Below are 12851 nucleotides of genomic sequence, written 5' to 3'. Positions count from 1 at the left end.
TTAAAGCACGGGATTGCAGCTGATTCTTTTTCTCAGGTAAAACATTTCCCTACCTATTTTTAAAAACAATTTTTTGGCAAGACTCGGTTGTTGGGGGTCCCAGGAACAGAGGCTCCTTCCCTGTCTCTAATGCTATGGATGCCCTAGCTCACCCTGTTCCCCATGCCTGGCCCTGGGTGATGGTGAAGATGTCGGGCCACGTAACTTGCCTCCTGTCCTGAATCTGCTCCCAGTCTGTGCCCTTCCCCCACCCAGGGAAGAGGGTAGCAGTAGTAGTGTACCATAATACACCAACCAGACTAACAAGGTAAAACAAACAGGAATAAAGGAAAATACCAATCATGCAATATACCCACATAAACAACATAGTTAAGGACAAGGGAGTGGAGAAGGGGTTAAACCAAAGTAGGAGAAGAAGGGGAATAAAATTAATTGAAAGGGGTTAAAAGAAGAATATATGTCTGCTAACAGGTAAAGGCAGCTAAAAGTGGTTTTGTCCACCTTTAGACCAAAAAAAAGAGGGACCAGAGTGGTATAGAAATAAAATACAATTCATTATTGACTACTGATTTAACACCATGTTTGGAGAGCTGCCTAGATCCCTCTCAAACGTCTTGCTTCTTTTTCCAGTGGGATGGCAGAACTGGGTTACCAACTGTCCAAATGTTCATGGACAGTCTGCAAAACTAGGGCACATTTACAGATTATTTTGACTGTAATTGCCATCATATTACAGTTTACAGTGAATGCGGCTGATGTCTTCATATCAGAATTATGGGCTGCAGATATGGATTACTGATAATCATAACAATTTATTATAGTTTTCCAGTGTATCCGCAAAAAATGTCTGCCGGGATTTTTTGATAAACCGTCCAGAACCTTTTAGAATTTTAATAATAATAGTAATAATAATAATAATACTAAAATTTTTCAGGATTTTGAAAATATAGAATTTCTAGAATTACTTATATATATATATATACAATCTCTTTACAAATACAAATATGGATAATTATATAATAATGTTTGAGTGATGATCATTTTTCACAAGCATCCCTTAGACTTTATACAGTCTGGGATGAATGTAAAACGTTGTACATTTTTGAACCTTGTAAATGCGTCCTGCTATTTTCTACGAACAAATCTGCTGGTATATATTGGTTTCTGGAATTCTTAAAAACTTTTTCATCAGTTCTGCTTTATTTCTAAGAGATAATGGACATATGGAAGTAAGGAAGAGCGTATGACAGTAAAAGTAGCCTACACAGGGTTTGTTTGTAGACTGTAATCATTAACATACATAAGGATACTGATAATTTGTAAAATTGCTTTATTGAAATAGGCAGAAGATTTCTTGTAGGTGGGCATACTTATTAAAAGGTTTGTCCAAGGAATACACGAGATTTTTTTCTCAAACTTCATTTGAACAATCTACATTCCTCCAGAAGACAGAAAAGATCAATACAAATTTATGCTACTGTTTCTATACATGAGACACAAAATCTGCAGTAAAGCGTTGTACTAAAATTACATCACTTCACATTTTATTTTTTAACATGTTTTCCTCTTTTTTAGTTTTAGGCTTAGAAGTTTATGATTTAGATTTTAGATGCATTTATCAATGATCTCTAACCTGACGCTTTCCAGCAGTTGCAAAACCAAGTTTCAAACATGCTTGGAGTCGTAGTTTGGCAACACTTTTAACCCATTACTTGCCAAATTAGCAATTTTCATTTTTTTTTTTTTTAATGACAGATTATTAATGATTTGGGTCCTAATGAATCAGAAACATAATTTGCAAAAAATTTTCAAGTACGGATTTTTCAGAAAAGGGCGTCCCAATATTCAATTAAAAATGACAATGACATGATTTCCTATTTTGTAAACGTTCATTTTACAAACACAACACAAAAAATTGGACCTAATTATAAAAATTATAAAATCTTAGTTTGCTAGAAGCTAAAGATTAGGCGTCCCCAAAAAAAGGACATTGGTAGATAATGGGTTAAGAGCCATATTTTGGAAACCGTTGATAGGCCTCAAAATTATTATCAAATTTTAAAGGAGTCAAGGTTTATAACATCATGGCTTTGTCCAAAAGCAGTGCCACAGTTGTCTGTAGGTTGTGTGGAGAATTGCAGATGGAGGTGAGATCCAGGAGAGATCTTTTTGGCAATAACCAGCCATGCTTTTCTAATAATGGGAAAGCCCTTAAAGGGAACCTGTCACCCCGTTTTTTCGGTATGAGATAAAAATACTGTTAAATAGGGCCTGAGCTGTGCATTACAATAGTGTAGTTTGTGGACCCCGATTCCCCACCTATGCTGCCGAAATACGTTACCAAAGTAGTCGTTTTCGCCTGTCAATCAGGCTGGTCAGGTCAAAAGGGCGTGGTGTCTTCCCCCAGATCTTGCGTAGTTTTCCGTTGGTGGCGTAGTGGTGTGCGCATGTCCAAGGTCCCGAATCCTGCACAGGGGTGTGAAAATAGCAGCGATGTCCGTTATTCCATTGGTGGTCGGTGGGCGTGGCCATCTTGCTTTGGCCGCGCGTGCGCAGAAGCGGCACTCTGCTGGCCGCGGCTTCAGTAAAATGGCCGCGGGCATCCGCGCGTGCGCAGATGGCTATCGCGGCGGCCATTTTCATGAAGCCGAGATGCGAACTCTGCTTCACGAAAATGGCCGCCGCGATAGCCATCTGCGCACGTGTGGATGCCCGCGGCCATTTTCCTAAAGCCGCGGCCAGCAGAGCGCCGCTTCTGCGCACGCGCGGCCAAAGCAAGATGGCCGCGCCCACCGACCACCAATGGAATAACGGACATCGCTGCTATTTTCACACCCCTGTGCAGGATTCGGGACCTTGGACATGCGCACACCACTACGCCACCAACGGAAAACTACGCAAGATCTGGGGGAAGACACCACGCCCTTTTGACCTGACCAGCCTGATTGACAGGCGAAAACGACTACTTTGGTAACGTATTTCGGCAGCATAGGTGGGGAATCGGGGTCCACAAAATACACTATTGTAATGCACAGCTCAGGCCCTATTTAACAGTATTTTTATCTCATACCGAAAAAACGGGGTGACAGGTTCCCTTTAAGGACCAGGACTTTTTTTTGCTTTTTTCTCTTGTTCCAAGAGCCATATTTTTTTTCTTTACATTGACTTATCCATATGAGGGTTTGTCTTACTGCAGGATGAGTTGTAGTTTGAAATGACGCTACTCGTTTTACCATATAATACACTGAAAAATAAAAAAAAACAATTGAAGAGAAATAAAAGCTATTCTGCAGTTGAAGGAGGATAAATAATGTTTTTTATGCTATTTCACATGTTTGAAAACTCTTCAATAAAAAACTAATTAAGAAAAAAAAGCAATTCCACCATTGTTTTTTGGGGTTTTGTTTTTATGATGTTCACTCTGCAGTAATACGTTCCTGACAATATGTTTCTCCAGATTAATATGATTCTATCAATAATAAAATTAAAAGGCTGTTGTTTTTTTTTAATTTGCTGCTTAGAAAAAATTCAGAACCTTAAAAAAAAATTGTTTGTGTAGCCATTTTCTGAGACCGGTAACTTTTTTATTTTTCAATCCATGCAGCTGGACGAGGACTTATTTTTTGCACACCGAGCTTATATGTTTATTCATAGCATTTTGGGGAACATTTGACAGTTTGATTTCTTTTCATGGTATTTTTTTTATGAAGTGCAGCAACAAAAAAATGGCATCTCTGCCATTTTTTGATTTTAGTGTCCTCTTGGAGTACTTGAACTTGTGGTCATTTGATTGCTTACGCTATACTCTGTAACACCACAACATTACAGTATTGTAGCGAAATCGTGGTTCTCCTAATGGTTTTCCTAATTATGGTTCTCCTTATGAGCTCCACAGGAGGGCTAAGATGGCCCCTATAGGGAGGAGCATTTGGCAGACCCCAGGCTATCAGAATAATAAATCGAACCCTGCGATTGAGTTTAATGGTGACTTCTTATATACAGCGTGTGCCATCATCAGAAATTGAGTAAGCTTAGTGGTGTAACTTATGATGAATTTGAGAGGCGGGTGTGATAACAACTGTTTTGACCATGTCACTCCCATATGGGCGAAGCTGGCCAGGACTGGCATGCAAAAACCAAAAGTTGCAATATTTTTGCTTGACTGGTGAGTTGAGCAAAAACATTGTGACTTATTAAGGTGTTTACACCAGATTTTTGGCTCAAACACCTTAATGAATTGCCCCCTTTATTCTCCTTCCCTAGCTCTTCTATGATATAATTGGCTTAGTCACCAGCCACTGCCTAAACACGCAACATCCATCAATGACCTGGGTGCAGAAGTGGACATACCATTGGTGCAACCTTTGCAATCACAAGGGGGCCTAAGAGGTAAGGAGGCCTACTTCTCATTTGTATTATGGTGAACTACTGGAGTGTAAAGGGTCTATATATTAATTTCACATAGAGCTCCTCTTCTGTGTAATGGGGCTTTGACATTGGTTGCCTAGCTGTTCTAAAATGGCTACCATATACAGGCTTGGCACACCACTCCACTTATGAGATCCAAGGGGGTCACCCTTGCTCTCACAGGGATCTGGATGGAAGCCACTGGGCTGGGACCATGGAATAAGCTGATGTACAGTGATGAGGCCTGCAGGAGTTGTTAGGTAACTGGGTCAGAACCAAGAGGGCAGGAAAAATAGAAACTCAGCTGGACAGCAAACTGCTAGACTGGACAGCACTGCTGGTCCAAGCCATCCTAATCTTAGTGACCGGACAAAGTCTTCGGTATCCAAATATTCTGGTTCCAACATCTTTTCAATCACCAGCATTGCCTACTGAATGAAGGCCTAGCAACAGAGCAGACATCACAGGAGTAGCTACTGGTGGAGATGTGACATTCTGTCTGCATCCCCTGCTGTATAGTTGTCATCGTATTTGACAAGGGTATCCTTAAATTAGCTACAACACAGCTCGTCACTACTGAAGACCCGATGTGCAGAAGATGGTAGCAGGCCAGGAATACTAAGAAGATTGAGCATTATACATTTTATGTCAGGCAATCTGCAGTAGCAAGTCTTCAAGCAATTCTGCACCTTGTGCTGGATTTGCCACAGAAACTTTCCTTTTTGATTTTGCTATTTTGCAATTTTGCCATTAGACTCCCAATCTAATCACATATCTGAAGCACACACTCAGACACACACCAGACCAATGTTATGACCAATAACCGTCACTGTACAAAAACTTTATGGAGACTGGGAGTAAGTTGGAGAAAATCCTTAGAAACATAGAAAGAATTAAACTCTAAGTATTATTCTTGTTTGGATTTGAAGCCATCAAGGCAATAGGGTTCAGTTTGTCATCCTTCATCACTAAAATGGGCTTTGAATGTAAAAACAAAAAAACACATTTGCAGGATGCAAGAAAAATACATTTTTTCACAATTCTTACGATAATGTCTTCAGCTTCAATGCATGAAAACCTTTCCTCTTCCCCTGGATTTAGTGGCCAGTTTACATTTCTCTTGTCCATCTTGTTTCCTTAATTAAATGTCTATTAATATTATTAGGAACAACGGAGAATAAACATTGGAGTTACTTTGCAAATGAGAATTTCATCACACTACAAGGCATGAAATGAGTTTTGTTAACGTCAATGAATGCTACATGAAAAATAATACACACTAATGACTGTGTTAGTAAAGCCAATGTGATTTCTTTATTTACAAACACAATAGGTGATTGACGGCCATTGTCTGCAGCGGAGAAGTATGTCAGAGGCATAAAAATGGCAAAAAGAAGGTGACAGAATTTTTTTTTGACTGCTTTCGAAACTGTGATAAATGGTAAAATGGAGATATACCTGTTTGTACTTAAACTGGGTATTTTGGGTCTTCATGTGCAATGAAATTTAGTTTTTTTGTGTTTTCATCTCCACCAAATCTGAACCAAAACTTTTAGTTTTGTAGCTGCTTTTTTTTTTTTTGCAGAACATGCAGTATTTTGAGTGCCTTTTTGAGGTGCATGTAATTTATTGCTGAGAGTAGTATTATAGACTCAGCTTTTAAGTTTTACTTCTTATGTTTTAGTACTTTTACTGATTTAAGTGAACTTGCATTATCGAAAAAGTCAGTTTTCATTTGCTGCCGGATTCCATGTATGATTGTGACCATGGCAAATATGTATTTTTTTTACGATGCAATATATATATATATATATATATATATATATATATATATACAGTACAGACCAAAAGTTTGGTCACGCCTTCTCATTTAAAGATCTCTCTGTATTTTCATAACTATGAAAATTGTACATTCACACTGAAGGCATCAAAACTATGAATTAACACATATGGCATTATATACTTAACAAAAAAGTGTGAAACAACTGAAAATATGTCTTATATTCTAGGCTCTTCAAAGTAGCCACCTTTTGCTTTGATGACTGCTTTGCACACTCTTGACATTCTCTTGATGAGCTTCAAGAGGTAGTCACTGGGAATGGTTTTCAATTCACAGGTGTGCCCTGTCAGGTTTAATAAGTGGGATTCCTTGCCTTATAAATGGGGTTGGGACCATCAGTTGTGTTGTGCAGAAGTCTGGTGGATACACAGCTGATAGTCCTACTGAATAGACTGTTAGAATTTGTATTATGGCAAGAAAAAAGCAGCTAAGTAAAGAAAAATGAGTGGCCATCATTACTTTAAGAAATGAAGGTCAGTCAGTCCTAAAAATTGGGCAAACTTTGAAAGTGTCCCCAAGTGCAGTGGCAAAAACCATCAAGCTCTACAAAGAAACTGGCTCACATGAGGACCGCCCCAGGAAAGGAAGACCAAGAGTCAACTCTGCTTCTGAGGATAAGTTTATCTGAGTCACCAGCCTCAGATTAACAGCAGCTCAGATTAGAGACCAGGTCAATGCCACACAGAGTTCTAGCAGCAGACACATCTCTACAATAACTGTTAAGAGGAGACTTTGTGCAGCAGGCCTTCATGGTAAAATAGCTGCTAGGAAACCACTGCTAAGGACAGGCAACAAGCCGAAGAGACTTGTTTGGGCTAAAGAACACAAGGAATGGACATTAGACCAGTGGAAATCTGTGCTTTGGTCTGATGGGTCCAAATTTGAGATCTTTGGTTCTAACCACCGTGTCTTTGTGCGACGCAGAAAAGGTGAACGGATGGACTCTACATGCCTGGTTCCCACCATGAAGCATGGAGGAGGAGGTGTGATGGTGTGGGGGTGCTTTGCTGGTGACACAGTTGGGGATTTATTCAAAATTGAAGGCATACTGAACCAGCATGGCTACCACAGCATCTTGCAGCGGCATGCTATTCCATCCGATTTGCGTTTAGTTGGACCATCATTTATTTTTCAACAGGACAATGACACCAAACACACCTCCAGGCTGTGTAAGGGCTATTTGACCAAGAAGGAGAGTGATGGGGTGTTACGCCAGATGACCTGGCCTCCACAGTCACCAGACCTGAACCCAATCGAGATGGTTTGGGGTGAGCTGGACCGCAGAGTGAAGGCAAAAGGGCAAACAAGTGCTAAGCATCTCTGGGAACTTCTTCAAGATTGTTGGAAGACCATTCCCGGTGACTACTTCTTGAAGCTCATCAAGACAATGCCAAGAGTGTGCAAAGTAGTGATCAAAGCAAAAGGTGGCTACTATGAAGAACTAGAATATAAGACATAATTTCAGTTGTTTCACACTTTTTTGTTAAATATATAATTCCACATGTGTTAATTCATAGTCTTGATGCCTTCAGTGTGAATGTACAATTTTCATAGTCATGAAAATACAGGAAAATCTTTAAATGAGAAGGTGTGTCCAAACTTTTGGTCAATACTGTATATATATATATATATATATATATATATATATATATATATATATATATATATATATATAGGTTAATATTTAATCAAAAATATCTGTATATTATCTTTTGTATTTGACCCCCTCCTAACATTTGCCATACATGTAGAGCACATGTTGAGTGCGAGGGTACAGAACAGATCCTTGTTTTTAAAAATTACAAATAAATATATATAATTTGGGTCATTGCAATTGGATCATTGGATCATTAAAAATAAAGAGAGAAAACAATTGAAAAGTAAACAATTTTTGTTGCAGGACAGGCAGTATTTTGAGTGCATTTTTAGATGTACAGTATATAATTTGTTGATGATAATAGTAATATAGACTCAACTTTTTTGCTACCTTTCACGCTTTAGGTTTTTTATAGATTTAAATGATTATATATTGGTTGTTTTTATAATTATTTTCTTTTTTTTCCTCTAAGTTTCCTATTAACCCCTTTCTAACATCTGCCATATAGGTATAGTATTTGTTCGGTGCCAGTGTATGGAGCAGTCGCCATATTTTTAACCCCTTATCGACCGCCAATTCGTCTTTTTACTTACCTGAGATATAAGAGAATATCATCCCCATACAGGTGAGAATCCAGCAGCTGTCGGCTGTCCACTATAGCTGACAACTTGCTGCATCAGCCACGATCAGTGTTGGCACCGTCCATATCTGTTTAACCCCTTAAATGCTGCTGTCAATAGTGGCTACATCATATAAATGGTTAACAGAGTGTGGCTTCTCCCTCTTTATCCCCATCGGCACACTGAGATCACGATTGTGTGGTCCTGATGTTGGCTATAGCAATTCATGGCCAAATAACGTTCTTAGAGTCTGCCGGCTGTTCAGAAGTTAATGACATTTAGCTGGTAAAAATACAATTCTTCATTCCTGTCATGTCACTTTTGCATTCATTCCTGAAAATCACATGAAGGTTTAATAAACTACCTGACAGCAGTTTTCAATATGTCAGGGGGTACTGTTTTTAAAATGGTATCACTTTTGGGGTTTTCCAATATATAGGACCCCCAAAGTCACTTCAAACTTGGATATGTCCCTAAAAAAATAAATTTTATACATTTCATTGAAAAAATGAAAAATTGCTGCTACATTTTTAAACCTCCTAAATGCTAACAAAATAAAAGAACATTTTACAAATGGTACTGATGTAAATCACATATGAGGGAAATGTTATTTATTAATGTTTTTCTATGGTATGACCATCTGGATTAAAGGGATAATTAATTATTCAAAGTTGAAAATTGCTAATGTTTTTTACATTTTTTCTCAAAGTTCTGATATTTTTTTATATATCAACCTAAATTTCCCATGATCATAAATTATAATGTGCCCCTAACAAGGATTTTTTTAAGGGTTCCAGGGTTATTACCACATCAAGTGACACCGGTCAGTTTTAAAAAATTTGGCCTGGTGACTAAGGGGCTAAAACTGCCAAAAAAAAGAAAAGAAATGACATAATTAGTATTCAACCCTTTTCACCTCTTAAAAATAAATAAAAAAGCTAAAAAGTAAAAATATTTGATATTTCCAAATTTATAAAAGTCTGATCTATCAAAATCTAACATTTTTTTAAACATGGCACATGTAAAGAAGATTGAAATTTCAAAATTGCCATTCTTCACTCACTGCGTCTAAAGCAATAAAAAGTTATCAGAAATGTTGTTTGTGCCTCAATATGGTACCAGTAAAAACATCAGACCGCCACGCAAATAAGAAGTCCTCATTTAGCGTCATGAAAAATGTAAAACGTTATGGGTTTCAGAAAATGAAATGGTGATGTGAAAAAAAAAATTTTCTTAAAAAAAATTTAACTTTTCCTCACTGTAATTTTCGTAACCGAGGGAGTCATAGTGCCAGTTCAATTTTTTTCTGTATAATGAATGTTGCAAGAACGAAAGTCAAAAAACAATCACGGAAATGCAAATCTTAACCTTTTCATCTCACTTGCACTTTTTTCCCCCTGTTTTTCAGCACACTATATGGTAAAATGAATTGTGTTTTTCAAAATTTCCAGCTGGTCCTGCAAAATACAAGCTTCATGATGATGGAAAAAAAATGTAGGGGGGAAAAAAAAAAAAGTGCAAAACAAAACCTTGCCACTAGGGAACAAAACTATGCTCAGTAAATTGTCAAACGTACTGAAAGAAAGTTTTATTGTCTGTTGCCGAAGAAGGAGATATTTACGATAGAGATGAGTAGACCAGGCAAAGATTGAGTTCACCTGTTCGCATTTATTTTCCCATGAAATTTGATTCACAAAGAAGTTATTCTCAATAAATTTTATGTCCCCTATTATGTTCTGGGGTCTTACATGTCCCCAAAGCATAATCACATAAGATGTAAAAAAAAAAAAAAAAAATACTTACACTCACCTGCTCAACTCTGTTTCTCACTCAGCCGGTCCTCATCGTATATTCTAATCATTGGAGCAAGTGATGAATTCCTGGGCCTCTTCACACATGGCAGAGACTTTTCGCTCTGATGAGGCTAGGGACAGTTCTGCGTAAGCATGCGTAAGGCCATGACCTTATGACAAGCAATGGAACCTTGCGTGTGCATGCGCAGAACCATCCCGGACCTCACCGGAGCTGGAATTCCCTCCTTAGCATCAAAAGAGGCACAGGGATGACACAGCTTTTGCTGAGGTGATAAGAAGATGTCATGAAGATTGGAAGGGTGACAGTGAGGAGCAGAGGGGCTGTAGAGCTGAGCAGTAATACTAGTATGTGTTAGCATTTTTTTTAACTTTTGATAGCCAATTATGGTTCAGTGAAATGGTGACCAATGGCCGTCATTTTTCTGAATTCACACCGAAGCGAATTCCAAAAAAATCTGCAGTTTGGTGAATGCAGATTTTTGCAATATTCAAGTAGAATTAAATTTTACTTGAATTTGTATCTACTTTAAACCTGGAAACTTTTGTTAGTTCCCTCATAAATCATCAGCGCCTTCAAATTGTGAAATGTGATAATGATGCAAAAACAGAGCAAGTGCCTTCCATGTGCCAAACTCCTTAGATGCCACAGCTATGATAGACTTCAGCATCTAAGGTGTAAAATGGTCAGAGAGCATGCTCTGTGCACATTCTTCTGGAAATCAATGAGTATTTATTTTTGACCAAGGTTTTTTATTAGTGATGAGCAAGGAGGGTGCTCATTACTCGGGTTTCTCCGAGCATGCTCAGGTGGTCTCCGAGTATTTCGGCGAGATTTAGTTTATGTTGACGCAGCTGCATGATTTGCGACTGCTAGACAGCTTGAATACATGTGGGGGTTGCTTAACAAACAGGCAATCCTCACATGTATTCAAGCCGTCTAGCAGCTGTAAATCATGCAGCTGCGTCTACATAAACTAAATCTCCGAGCACGCCGAAATACTCGGAGACCACCCAAGCATGCTCGAAGAAACCCGAGTAACGAGCATACTGGCTCATCACTATTTTTTATGCCCAGGTATTTGTTGTAAAGCAAAGATTCCGAACTGTTGCTAATATCTCATAGGAGCAAAGGAAATGTGGCTGCACCCTAAAAATGTACAAAAGTTTAAAACAAATATGAAACAGTTAAGAAAAAATGTATTACATTAGTTAATTTTTTTTTCTGCGTTTAGATAATGCCAGCTATGAAGTGTTAATAGCAGCATGGTGACAGACCACTGACCCACGTGGAGCTGTTAAAAATTATAGACTACCATATTAAATGTCGCTACTAACATTTCCTAATTTTATTACAGTTGAATAATAGTTTGTACAAATAGTTATTGTTTTTGCTTTTTCAGATCGCTAGGATCGACTTAACTTTTATTTTATATTTTCTAATTTATTATTTTATTTATTTTCTAGCATTACTTTATTATCATGCCACCGCATGTTTCAAGGTAGCAATTCAATTACCATATTCATAAGGATTTTTCAACCAGACCAATGGAAATTAAGGTAAACAAATACGTTCTTTCATCAAATTCCAACGATATGAAAACATGAATGCCTTGGAGACGTCTAGGTAAGTGTTTAAACTTTGGAAATAATTTGTGACAGCTGGTAGTGTACACATCATAGCACACAACAAATAGAACAGATGAAAACCACTCATTGGAATTTGTCTTCCCCTTTAACTAAACAATATTTCCAAAATAGTTGTGTTTTACCTCAAAAAGTCTTTTAAAAAAAATCCTATTACGAAATTGGGTTTAAGAAGGTATACTAAGGTATTCTGATACTTATGGGTAATAAAACATTTTTTTTACTTTTGCTAACAATATTTATAAAGAGAGTGGGGGAAGAAATTTGACTAGTAATTGTTATTAGTTGAGTAATTTACATGAAATTTGGGCAGATTGGCTCAATTGAGGTGAAATTGAATTTGCCGGTAAGGGGTAAAAAAAATAAGTTAAACACTCCCCTCGGCCTTCCTCGTGACTGTTCCATCATCACCGCTGCTTGCCAACTGATCGGCTACTCTTTCTTCTTCTCACTTCAATCACCATTGCTGATTAGACCGACTGGGGTTAAAAGGAGTTGTCCAGTATTATTTTATTATTTTTTAACTATGTGCCTAAGAACTAATAGGCAGGTAGTTTCTAACGGCCTGCATGTTGTGCTCGGTGCCATTCTCTGCAGGCACAGACCACTCCTGCTGGTGATTCAGTGGCTTCCGTTGACCACTCCTGTTGGTTATTCAGTGGCTTCCGTTGACATCACGCCAACAGAACAGTGGCTTCTCTTTCGCTTTGCTCTGTTGACAGGGTGTGACTGCTGATCTCATGCTGATTGACAGCTGAGTCCCCAGTGCCTAATTGCTGGAAGCCGGATGTCAATCAGTATGACGTCAGCAACACGCAGACCAGAAGAATAGCTGCTCTGTTGATGTTACAGGAGAATCGCAGACAGGAGCAGTCAGTGACCACTCTAAGCTGGTACCAAGTAGAACTGGCAGATAGTTAGCAACTACT

At 38.2% G+C, this 12851-nt stretch overlaps 1 long non-coding RNA gene across 1 annotated transcript in view; it reads left to right on the top strand.

Annotated features, from left to right (window-relative positions):
* The window catches only part of LOC143788928 (uncharacterized), a 170967-nt gene extending 159168 nt beyond the window's left edge, over nt 1–11799 (top strand). The window contains exon 3 of the long non-coding RNA XR_013218758.1: nt 11743–11799. This is a non-coding gene — a long non-coding RNA (uncharacterized LOC143788928). The remainder of the gene's footprint in view (nt 1–11742) is intronic.
* Nucleotides 11800–12851: the final 1052 nt, after the last annotated feature.

Source organism: Ranitomeya variabilis, chromosome 8 (assembly GCF_051348905.1).
Source record: "Ranitomeya variabilis isolate aRanVar5 chromosome 8, aRanVar5.hap1, whole genome shotgun sequence".
NCBI lineage: Eukaryota > Metazoa > Chordata > Amphibia > Anura > Dendrobatidae > Ranitomeya > Ranitomeya variabilis.
This window is presented reverse-complemented; position numbering and strand designations above follow the sequence as displayed.